Source organism: Crassostrea angulata, chromosome 2 (assembly GCF_025612915.1).
Source record: "Crassostrea angulata isolate pt1a10 chromosome 2, ASM2561291v2, whole genome shotgun sequence".
Classification (NCBI taxonomy): domain Eukaryota; kingdom Metazoa; phylum Mollusca; class Bivalvia; order Ostreida; family Ostreidae; genus Magallana; species Magallana angulata.
This window is the reverse complement of record NC_069112.1, coordinates 14,286,556-14,298,794: the sequence shown is the minus strand read 5'-3', so window position 1 is coordinate 14,298,794 and position 12,239 is coordinate 14,286,556. Positions and strand designations below refer to the sequence as shown.

The window sequence follows — 12,239 nt, the reverse complement described above, 5'->3', positions numbered from 1 at the left end:
CCGAAAGTCATTGCCACGTGCGACATCATTCTGTCTATTACGTTTTCTACAAAATGAAAAACAAAAATATTATCTTTTTTAGATTCAACCTTTAAAGATCAACAAATACAGGCAATATTTTCTCCTGTTGTCTTTTCGCCTCATTTGCCCTCTTTGTAAGGGTGTGAATTTAAAACTGGGACAAGTCCAATATCTCAAAGTATCTAGCTTCAAGAATAACTGAATTCAAGACGGGGTGAAACTTTTTACAAGTGTAGAGAGGCAGTAATTACAATGGCAAAGAAATACCCAGTATACAATATTACAGGGTTTTTTTTTTTTGCAAACGTTTGAAGAAATTAACGAGCTCGTGTTGAAACTATCGATTTTTATCTTATTGCAATTCGTGCAGAATAAAAACAAATATTTTACTTCTCCTTGTAAATTTTAGTCGCAATTCCGACAGCAACCAGTAGAAAAATCAAACCAAGGACGGAAACGCACACTCCAATGATGATTTTGGGTTCATCGTCCGACTTTGAATTATTTTCTTCACCTGCTTTTATGGTTGGTACTACAGTTGTAGGCCGAGTGGAACATATTGTTGATGTATCCAAGGCAGATGTTGGTTCTGGTTCTGTCAGTAATAAGTAAACAACACAAGTAGTGTTACAGTTTTTGTTGAATGGATTTGATATTAAACACCATTTTTTGGTATAACTTTTTCGCTATCTGCAGTATAGCCTCCCAGCAAAAAATGACATAATGCGACGAATCGAATATATTCGATGTATATTAATTGGTTTATTATGATTCTAGAATAATTCTTGAAAATAATTTACACAAAATTTAAATATGAAAATTAATTTTTACCAATTCATGAAACATTATGGTACTGAATTTAATAGTTTTTGAACTATATTTATAAAGAAAAAAAAGTTTGGTCACTTTACATTTGAAAAAAACACACGAATGTTTCATTATACAGTGAACAGTATATCAGGTGTTTTTTTTTTTTTAAATACCGGATAATTGGTATATTCAAACTATAAAACAGTGTTCGCAAACTAAATCTAATTTAACCAAAAATGATATCTAGACCAATTTTGAAATATCAAGGAACTAGTTACTTACCGACCCAACCTGCATGTGTTTGACGAACGAGTCCATGACAGTAGAATAACCATGGCATCGTAAACACCATGACCGACTCCATGCTGATAGATGTGTTCTGTTTAACCGTAATTCAGACACCAAACTACATAGCTTTTATACGCATATAAGTAATATTTAAAATACCCTTAATGTAAGGATAAATATAGCATGAATTCGCTTTTTTCACACGTCTGGAACAATCGCTACAAACTTCAAAGGCAATCACAATTAAATATGGACAGTTTTGTATTTTGTGGTTGCGCTTGGTTAACTATATAAAAGAGAAAGTACACCGTAGTTTGAAAAGACGTCATAAAATGCGCTTTTTAAGGATATTTTAAATATTACTTTTACGCAATGGACATGCTGTCGTTATCTTCTTGGTCAAAAGAGGTAAAATTGGCACAATCAAAAGAAATGTAAAGTTTGCCTCAAATAATTGCCCTACAATTTGACACGCTCAAACAAACTACTGTGATTTTACATGTATTTAGGATATCGGTGATGAGAATGATAGGATAAGTTTAAATGATTTAGATCACTTTAGTATGGCATGAATATTTTTTTGTCGATTTCAAAATTTATTAAAAAAAACACGACATATGGTTAGCTTTTTTTCAATATTCTTTTGATAATAAGGATAGTTTAAGTAACATTATTAATGAAAGTTAAGGCAATGGTTTGTTAACAAATGTTTAGTTGTATACGTTTTCTAAAAGATTTTATAATTTCTTTTTTTATTTCTAGTCCTGATTGTTACAGTTTAACCTTTCCCAATTATGATGAGTTAACTTTTTTTTTCGTTCGTATAATATTTTGAATTTTTTCCTCAAAAAGCCAGATTTGAAACATATTTATCAACACAATTTTAACTAAACGACTGTTTTAGAGTTTTTATTTGACAATGAAGTCTGCCTTTATTGAAATAACATATCTAATTTATTTTGCACTTTTGTTTTGTGCTAACTCATATTTACTTAAAAATTTAGCTTTACATTACGGAAATGGTACGTCAATAGAAAATCTTTTACATTAGCAATGCATTCCATTTGTTAAAACTAGAAATTAAAGAAATCAAGAGTACATCTGGTTTATTTCATGTAAATCGTTATGCGCAGTTCTTTTACCCAAACGTCTGCCATTTAATTACAATTGACTGGTTTTGATGCTGTGTAATGTCTCTCGGGTTTCTGGCGTTTGATCTTATGTGTAATTTCAACGAAGATCACCAAACTCATTATGAAATTAAATAAGGCATACCCTTTTTTTTACAATTCGGTGGTCGGGATACCAGGAGCAGGCATAAACTCGAAGATCAAAACCCTTTAATATACACTTACTTAGTGTCGGTAGACCTGCGCTGTCAATGAATAAAAATTGTGTTTCATCGTTTCTTGTGAGTAGTTTTGTGCAAGTTCAATAGAATTCAAGTTGAAATACGGAGATGTGCAAATATATTCATAAAGCAATAGAAATTTAACTTCATTGGTGTATTGAACCTAGGAATCATGGCGGTGCAGTGAATACACATATCGGAAAATACCTTTTCAGGGCATCCATTTGCTTAAATAATAACTATACTATGGGAAGGGGCATATAGCTTAAGTTTATCGTCATTTTTACTGTTTTTTTAGACAGTGTTAAACCAAAAGGACTAAATATCAATTGCATTTTACAATCTAACCGATGTCAACAGTTGTAAAACATGTACAGAATTTAGCAGTCGTTTCACAGTACATATTGTACATGTAATTAGAATTTTGGTTGGAAGTAACTCGAATTTATTTACAAAATATCAGCAAAGGAGAGAGTATCTAAATGCTGGCATCTTAAAATGAAAAGAAAAGTTGAGATATGTAGAAAAATTCTAGTTTGCGTTCTGTTGTAGGGTGTTTAAAGCATACGAGCAATGAAAAACGTTAAAATGAGGTTGCAGTAAGTTTACGGTTTTTCCGGTTCAACGCACGTTGCAAGTTTGTCAGCTTACTTAGGATGATTCAATGCTGTATTAACATTGATGAATATCATGTTGTATTTTTTTGTGAAAACTCAAGGGTTTAACTTATTCTCGAGGAAATAAGAATTAATATTTTATTTGATAAATAATTTCCAAACAACACTTGTACATTTTTAGTCCGATTTATTTCGATCATACCGGAAGCTGATAAAATGTTATGTTCTTCTTGATATTTTGATAGAATTTCCAGATTGTTTAAAAAAAATTATCACATCAATTAGATAGTATATAAACAAATATTTGGGTTTTTTTTAACATTAACATATATCATATATTTCATTAGGTTGTTTTTTGTTTTTTTTTAAATATTTTGTAAGCGCAAGATATCAATGATTGTTAGTGAGTGAGCAATAAACATTTACCATAAAAAAGAACAACATGTAGAAGTCCAGAATAGGAGACATTGACGTCTCTTTTTTTTGTAAGTGATTGTCATGTTTTATTTTTCAAAGGAAGAAAAAATAATTTTATGGGTTTTGGGTTCTCCATATCAGTCTGAGGACCAATTCTTCTTTATATTTATTTTTGTCATCATCTTTTCAATTGCAATTTAGTGTCAACTGAGACTTGTAATTTAGAGTTTTAGAATTTAAAACCTTTTAGGATTGTTCATTATGATTTCAAAATTGACGGAAGAAATATTCGTTGCTCGCAACGAAATTCTAGACTCTCATATACATTTTTCAATGAAAATTATTTTAACCCTAAGGTATCCCTAAACATTCATAATTCGAAAAGTGTGATGCATAAATGTCTTTATCGACATACTTTAAAAGAAACTCTAAACCTTTAATATTGCCCAAACTCACTTAAGGTAGCTCCATACTCGTAAAATTCTCTGAGGAAAATTGAAACACTGAACTGATTTCGACTTAATAGACTCAAATGTCATCAATTGTTAGAAAAAATATACATGTCATCACACTTTTTGAGATGCCAGATAAACATAAACTAAAGCATATTTAAGCATTAGAAAAATGTATTTTTTTTGGTTAAAAGTAAAATCTTGTAGGCAGAAATTTGTTTTTCTTCTTTAATTTTAATGTCAACTTTATCAGAAAACTAAAATTACAAAAATATTTTAAAATCAATCGTTGGAATAAGAAAAACTATAGCATTTAGACATACGACTGAGGGAAAAGTCAGAAAAAGAGTTATTTCCCCTTTGCATAGATAAAATATATAAAAATTTGGAAATTTAGTATAAAATTAAGTGCGAAAATATTTTGAACCTACCAATAATTCTAATTACATCCATGTGATTATATTCACATAAAATAAATAAAACTATCTTGCACAATTTTTAAAGAATTCAAAGTTTTACAAAAAAGTGTGACGTCACAGAACACTGGATCTACTTTAAATTGCATTAATTAAGCTGCACAGCTTTCCAGATGGTTAGCGTTGGTATCGTACGGATAACTCCTCCTTCAGTTTTACGATAAAAAATTGATATTTTGCAGATTAATTGGACACATAACAGAGATGTGCATATTACTTGGACTTTGATTTTTAATAATTAATGAAAAAAAAATATCAGCTGTTGAAATTAGTCATTTTCTTGCAGAATATTGCATATAGGGTACATCATTTTTTTCTGTATAGGTATTGTTTATCAATTCAGGGTTGACAAATTCATTATGGACCAGTTCACTTACAAGAAAACCCGGTTTGCTGTCGCATTCTCAGCTATGTTAAGGGCGTCCATACAAAAATAGCGATATTTATCACATAAAATGTTAGCCTTTGAACAATCTTGGTATTCTACTCCAAACATTTGTTAAACAAAGTGATATTTTATCGATTATACAAATTAAATAATTTGTTATCGGATGAGCAATTTTTGAGTCTCTTGGGAATACCCTGTCACGTGATACTGCTAAAAATAGATGAACCAGGAATAATACGAAAGAATGCAAAGTGCAAGGGCATAACATAAACAAATAAAGTTATTTCTGTTTCTAACTTGTAAAATGAACCTTCAAAATATCGAAAAGTGCTGGGAGCTTAAAATATTCAAGTAAGAACAATTATTAAATTCAATGTAAACAGTGTATGAACAGCAATTTACTGGGATTTCCCGCAATTAACGCTTATTTATATGAAATGCGTAGCGACTTCATACAGCTCCCAGCACTTTTTGATATAATAGTGATACAATGGTAAGACATGGAAATTTTCAATATATTTGATCAAGTGTATGCCCTTGCACTACTGCATTTTATCTGACCCACTTCACTTTCAGCGTCATTTGCGTGAAATTCAAACGCAACACTGACTAAGATCATGATTTTAATTTTCATTCTTAAAATAATTTAACGCTGTGAATTTCACTTAAATAATGTTAAAATGTTGTTTCTGTTCACACCAATCATCATTATAAAATTGTTGAAATTGGAAAAAAAATAATTTCATCAGTTGCCTTTTCATCAGTTTCATCAGTGGGGGGGGGGGGGGGGGGGGGGGTGTAAGTGTTGAGTTTGTAATTTACACATTTATGTTTCATAATAATTTATGTTACTATGCTGGTGAATAAATTCTTTTAATGTATTATCAGGTTTACTTGTAATTATAATTGATATTTTAGTACTAATTAAAGAAAGCAAGAAGAAACAATATATCAATATTATCAAGAATTTATTTTGATAATCAACTTTACAAATACTATAGAGATTGCTTTTCTGTGACAAACTGTTCAACAAGACTAGTGTTTCCTGATTTTTAGTATTTTTCAGTCATAATGTGTAATTTATGGAAATTGACAATTCTTCTTGCACACTACATGTTCTTCTCTTCTGTCTTTTTGATATTAGGAGGTAGTCCAGTTGATAAGAAAACCAATACCTGAAATGATGAATATATATCAATTTCAAATTTCATTTCAATAGATATCAATGCAAATAATTATAATAGGTTACATTAGTATCATTATCAATATGATATTAAAAAACAACAAACTATGCATGAAGTTGAAGTTTATATATACATTTGTAGTACCTACTTTTTATCAACATCCCAAGAAGTGTTTTCAGTGGACCACCTACTGCCCAAGTAACCCTGAAAATGAATAATGTGTCATAATTAGCAAGCTATTGTGTTAAAGATAACATGAAAATGAAACATTACTCTATTATTGGGCATATTAATGGGGGTTTCAATTTCAGTGATATTACAACAGGCATAATCAAATGTTTAAAATGTGTGGAAATTCAGTTTGAACACACTTTAATTTTGTCTTAAATAAAATTAATTAGATCTTCATAAAGAAGGCTGAATAAAATAACACAAACAACATTACAATCTTGTCTATAATCATTCCAGATCCTCACAGTAATCTTTGTAGTGCTAGCACATACAGTGTTTGGCCATGGCCTTTTTAATGTGTACTTTGAACATGGAGGAAATGCGATCTATTATTATCGCGATATGAGACCAGTAAAAAGCTACAATGAGCCTCAATGCTCTCTATGATCAAAACTAGCGAAACGCAGAACAATTACTTTGCCTGACTGAGTCACCAAACTGATGTTTGAACACAATATTACATGAAAAACAAATGTAAACAAGTAAACAAAATCGAAGCCGAGGAATTTCACTTCGTTTCCGTTCCATCCAACAATATTAAATAATATAAAACAATATCTAGGGGAAGTACAGATAAATCCTACCTTGTTCAGTTGAATCCTATGCCGATTTCTGTCCACGCTGGTTGTAAACGAGTTAAATTCCGAGATATATCACTGAAGTCCACATGTTTATTCTGATCACAGCTGCAAGCGCCGATGTGACGTAGTCAACCTCGACACGTCATCAGACGACTTAGGAATTTCATGATTTCGCGAGATATAAAGAATAGTTTATGATTTTATTTCAGTACACCTTTCTTGAACCATTCAAACCCAATAATTAATCATATTCATTTTGGTAGATGTTTGTTAATTACCGAAATACTCATATCTCGTAAAATCTCATGAATAAGGGGCGGGGCTTATGCAAATTTTTCTAAATCACACGTGGTAGAATTCTTAGACCTTCCTTAACATAGCTGAGTTGACAGCTTTTCACTTGTTATGATATACGAGAAAAATCGTTGAGTAGCTGTTGCATAACCTGTTGTATCAATGTGTACTCTTTGTAATACATGTCCATATCTAGAACGTATATCATCAAAGTTTTCTGCAGCAATTGTTGTTGAGGCTCAGCTATTAGTCCACATTCATCATCTTCAGGGATACAAATATTGATGAGTACACAAACTTCAAGCCCATAATTAACTAGGAGTTTCACATCTTTTATTTTAAACCTATTAGCCAGCGAAATCTGTTTTTAGTATCCAAAAAGCACTTTAAATAACCTCAATGCATTTACTATGGGTTTTTTGCACATTTGCTGTTTTGTAAAAATTGCCGTGATCTCGAGAAGGTCAAACAAACTCCGAAGAGAAAAATCGGAATCGCTTAAATGACTGAATATCACCAAAAAAAACAATACAGTTATTACCTTTGTCCCATGGGGTTGGAACTTTTAAGTTCAAATGTCTAAAAAACTATCTAAAATATTTCAATTTCTTTCCCCATGAATTCATTTAGAATAAAAAAAACAACACCATTCGGTACTAAACTTTGGTCGATAGTGTGTATGGAAAGGGGTGCGCAACGCCGGAAAAATGTCCATTCCGAAGTTGTCCGTCCCACTGTTATAATATTTTGAACCCCGATAAATATTGAACCTGGGTTAAATATTGCTGTGATATATTGACCCCCCACCCCGCCAATAAAATATCGAACCCACCTCTAGGGTGGTCTTTAAGACCCGAGAGGTGGGGAATTCCACCGCCTATAATGCCTTAATTACCCGGCTATTATTGCATTTCAACACAATGTAGCTATAAGCAAGACCCCCTGATCCCCTTTCTACTTTTTATTTCGTCCTTCTACTTTAATTTTTAGAGACAACCTGCCCCTCTGCTATTCAATTGCAACTCAAGAGCGGGTTCAAAATATCATGGATGTGATATATAGTTGCCCCTTTCCTATTTTCATTGGAGACGGAGTTTAAAAAAACACCAACACCGAGTGTATAGCATAAGATCCCCACGACTTCATTTCGGTGAGTTAAAAATTAGGGCATACCAATACACCTATGAGAGCAGAACGATATGCCTTGTATAACAATGCCACTTTCAGTGCCATCGGGTAAACATCAGGCCAAGCTGCCACACAAGTGACATACACTTTTAGTGAAAAATAATGTTGTGGCAGTGTTTTATAAACTGTGCAAGAAAGGTGCCAATCTTAGAGCTCATGAAAAGGAAGTTACCTGCCCAGGACATGAAAACTGCAATGCAACCATTCCTCCAGAGACCACTATTAGAGATTAAAAGAGATGACCTGTGAAATGCATCGGTGAATTGCAAAGTGATGACCGTCCACTCGTCATTTCCCATTTCACAAGTGATGGTGCCACTGCTTCTGGTGCATCTGAAAAGCAAGGGCATGTCATTGAAAACCTCAAAGACCTGCACCACTTCTTTGAAATTTGGAGAGTAGAATAAATGAAATATAGCACTCACTCAATCTGGGTCATGGAAATTCAACATTTGAACTGTGTGACTATGTAGGGGAACCTTTTATAAAAGAAAGTAGAGTGGCACATCATCTAAAACAACAGCGTAATAGGCAAAGTTACTTTCAATTGAAACAAAATGTCAAAAAAAAAATTTCAAAGAAAATTCTTCAGATCAAAAAGATATCACTTCTACTTTAAAAAAACTAAAAACACTTATTAAAAATCACAAACAGCTCAAACATTTAACAGGATGTAGTTATGGTTCTCAACCAACCAATAAATGAATCTGCCTTACAGAGTAAGGTTGTAAACTTGCTGATTAATGAATCTGCCTGACTAGGTAAGGTTCTAAACTAGACAGATTAATAAATCTGCCTCACTAGGATAGGTTATAAACTGACTTGCTGATGACACTGTCTGACTTCGTTAGGTTCTAAACTAACTTGATTATGAACCTGCCTGACTGGGTTAGGTTCTTATATGACATAAGAATGAAAATGCTTGACTGGGTTAGGTTCTAAACTGACTTTATAATGAATCTGCCTGACTGGGGTAGCTTCTATACTTACCAATTAGTTCTATATGAACTTGTCTACTCTAATATATTGAAGGACATTTAGTTTAGGAATAATAAAACTTGCTAAAAAGGTCCCCAACTATCAAAAAGGCATCATTGATCTAGTAATTAAAGAACATCTCCCAAGTGTTACCTGTTGTGATTGGTGTGGCTTGGTTTTCAGGTGCTGCATTATGATCCTATGCATATTTGTTCATCAGAAAGTCTATGAGATCAAAGAGAAATGTATATTTTGTATATGAACATCAGATGAATGCCTCTCGTACAATTAACAGGAAAACAGTTCCAGGAGGAGACACATTAAGGAGTCTATAATACATTTATTTTTAATACTTTACCAATGGCAAATAATGATCCGTAGAGAGAAATATCTGCAACAATGAGACTCTAACAAGCGTCTTTGAATTTTTCGCACATAAATAAAAATAAAAGTTGATATACAGTATCATATCATCACAGACAGAATAGATATTTATAGTCTAGACATGTTTATATGTAAAACTACACCGGTACCTGAGTTCTCACTATTTTAAAGCCTGTAGTTATGTCAAATACCCAATAAATGCTTCGTGGCCATTCCATTTATCATATTTTGTACTTACTTACTCGTTATTATATGTATTTTCAGTCTTACGTTAACATCCCGCAAACGCGTTTGTAGTCGTAAGTCCGCAATTTCTTCTGCGAAATCGTAATCGGGCTCGATATTACTGTTCTTGTATAATAAAAAAAAACCTACCGGATTTCTTTTTTCCGAACTTCCCGACTGGGTTAGGTAGTAGACTCTTCCAGTCCTGATTGCTGCCAATATCTACAAGAGCAGACTTTAATCACCGCTCCTGCACATTTATTGGGACTCAACGTTACGCAGACATGTATGACCGCACACCTACGCAACTCAACAGGTACAAACGTTAACGCAAGCAGGGATGGGCGCACATTTGCTCAAGAAAGGACACAACACCAGCAGGGATGACCATACACTAGTGCTCCGCCGCATTCACAACCAATACAAGCAGGGATAACCACACACTTGTATTATTGCAATACAGAGCAGGGATGACCGCACACTCTGTATCATAGGTTAGATCACACGAAGATTAAAAAGAGCAGAGATCTCAATCTAGCCGTACCTGTCTAATTGTAACACTAAACAGTCGTTCTCCAGAACGCAATAGACACTGTTCCTACATATGTTCCTAAAATAGGTAATCAAAAATTAACACACTAATCCGACCTAACCTAAAACTACTTATCATATCATCACAATAATTGGTTAATACTGGATACATTATTTGAATAAATAAGATTCACTAAATCAAGGGAAATAACTCTAAGCCAAAATACAGTAATAAGCTGCCCGCTTAACTAATACAAATATTTTATTTGCACAAAGACAATTACAACAATTGCCAACGGCCCAATGAATATAAAGGAACATCTTTGTATCTTTTCAGGGAATTAATGAATTTGACAGTCAGTTTCAAAATAGTATGTATATCACTTTTTAAACATTAGTGTTAAATGTATCTTTCTTTGTCCAAGTTATTGGCATTATTTATTTTAATTATGTTAAAAAGAGTTCTTTATAAAATAAAAATTTGCACAAGTTTTACAAGCATCACAATATCTTTCTTTCTAAATGTGGCATTATACCTACCACTTTCAATTGCAAGTTTATGTGCACTCGATCTTTTACTACTAAGAGACGATCACTCATATCTTTTCTTGAGTTCCCATGTATCATTTTTGATGAAATGCTAGTATTTCTGAAACAAATATTTTTGATTATTCTCTTCGATACATTGGTCAATGATTCTTTGCTTTATGTTTGGTTAAAAGTGTTGAATTGTGCTTTTATAATTACTAGTTTTTGAGAATTCCAAATTATTTTGGATGCCATAAATTCCTAAGCCCAAGAACTTGAATTTATTGTTCATTGATATAATTTAAATGCCAAAGAATTAAAAGTAATCTAGTGATTCCTGTTTTTAGTGCTTGAAAATGAGATTTTAGACCAAACTGGTACATGTAACCTGTTTAATTCTGTCAAACAACCACCATTAGATGCTTTGCAATGTAATAAAAGTATATAATAAGGAAATTTTGCATGAAATTTATCTACGAGCTCACATGGATTAAGATACATGTACCAATTATTTTTTGGGAGTTGATTTTAATCAACTCTCCTATGCAGTTACTCAGACAAACCGAAAGTAAAACAGTGTCTGAACCTCAGCACAAATCATTGCTGCTGACAAGAGTTAGTTCTTGAAAATAATTGATAAATTCGATGTAAAGTATGCTAAAGCATTGTTTTTCAGGGAAACTTATTTATAAATCCCTTGGAAATAGTCAGATTTTAAATGGTACGAACAATTTATATATTTTTGTAGTCGGATGTATCTCTACGCCAGAGTTCAATAAAGTCTCGCTCAACTCAGCGCTCGGCTGTTTCCGTAAATCCTTGTCGGATATTTACGGTGTTCGCCGAGCGTTTGGATAAACGAAACTAATGTTCAATATTGATTGGATCCATGCAATTTCAGAGAAATATTTCTATTACTGATACATAGTTTAACTGAATTAATTTTATCTGTAAATATAATTTAACATGATTCATATGGGGGTTTCTCGACATTTTTGTCGAAAAAGTACAAAAATTCATATTATAAAAAGTGCGTTATTCAAATCAAATTAAACTACATGTTCTTGTCATGCAAAATAACATATCATTGATTTTAAAATAAATAAACATCGACAAAATCAACTCCCATCATTTCTTCAGAACTTTGATTTTTCTTTTTAAAATATGCTTTTCTGACCTTTTCAACAAGCACAGATGTTGCTAGATTGAACCTTCCTTTATTTTTCAATAAAATACATGTATAAGTGAGTAAATTTGCCGCCATTTTAAATTTTGGGTTTTTTTTTCGGATTTGT

General features: G+C 32.4%; 2 long non-coding RNA genes across 2 annotated transcripts; both read right to left on the bottom strand.

The window, feature by feature from the left end:
• Positions 1–5,711: 5,711 nt before the first annotated feature.
• On the bottom strand, positions 5,712–7,195 carry LOC128171836 (uncharacterized). The gene is made up of 3 exons (XR_008242153.1): positions 6,820–7,195; positions 6,153–6,208; positions 5,712–5,995 (listed from the first exon to the last, which is right to left on the bottom strand). It is a non-coding gene; the product is annotated as an uncharacterized LOC128171836 (long non-coding RNA).
• Positions 7,196–7,310: 115 nt separating this feature from the next.
• LOC128171835 (uncharacterized) lies at positions 7,311–10,409 on the bottom strand. Its single transcript, XR_008242152.1, has 4 exons — positions 9,635–10,409; positions 9,430–9,501; positions 8,724–8,777; positions 7,311–8,631 (listed from the first exon to the last, which is right to left on the bottom strand). It is a non-coding gene; the product is annotated as an uncharacterized LOC128171835 (long non-coding RNA).
• Between the last annotated feature and the right edge of the window lie 1,830 nt (positions 10,410–12,239).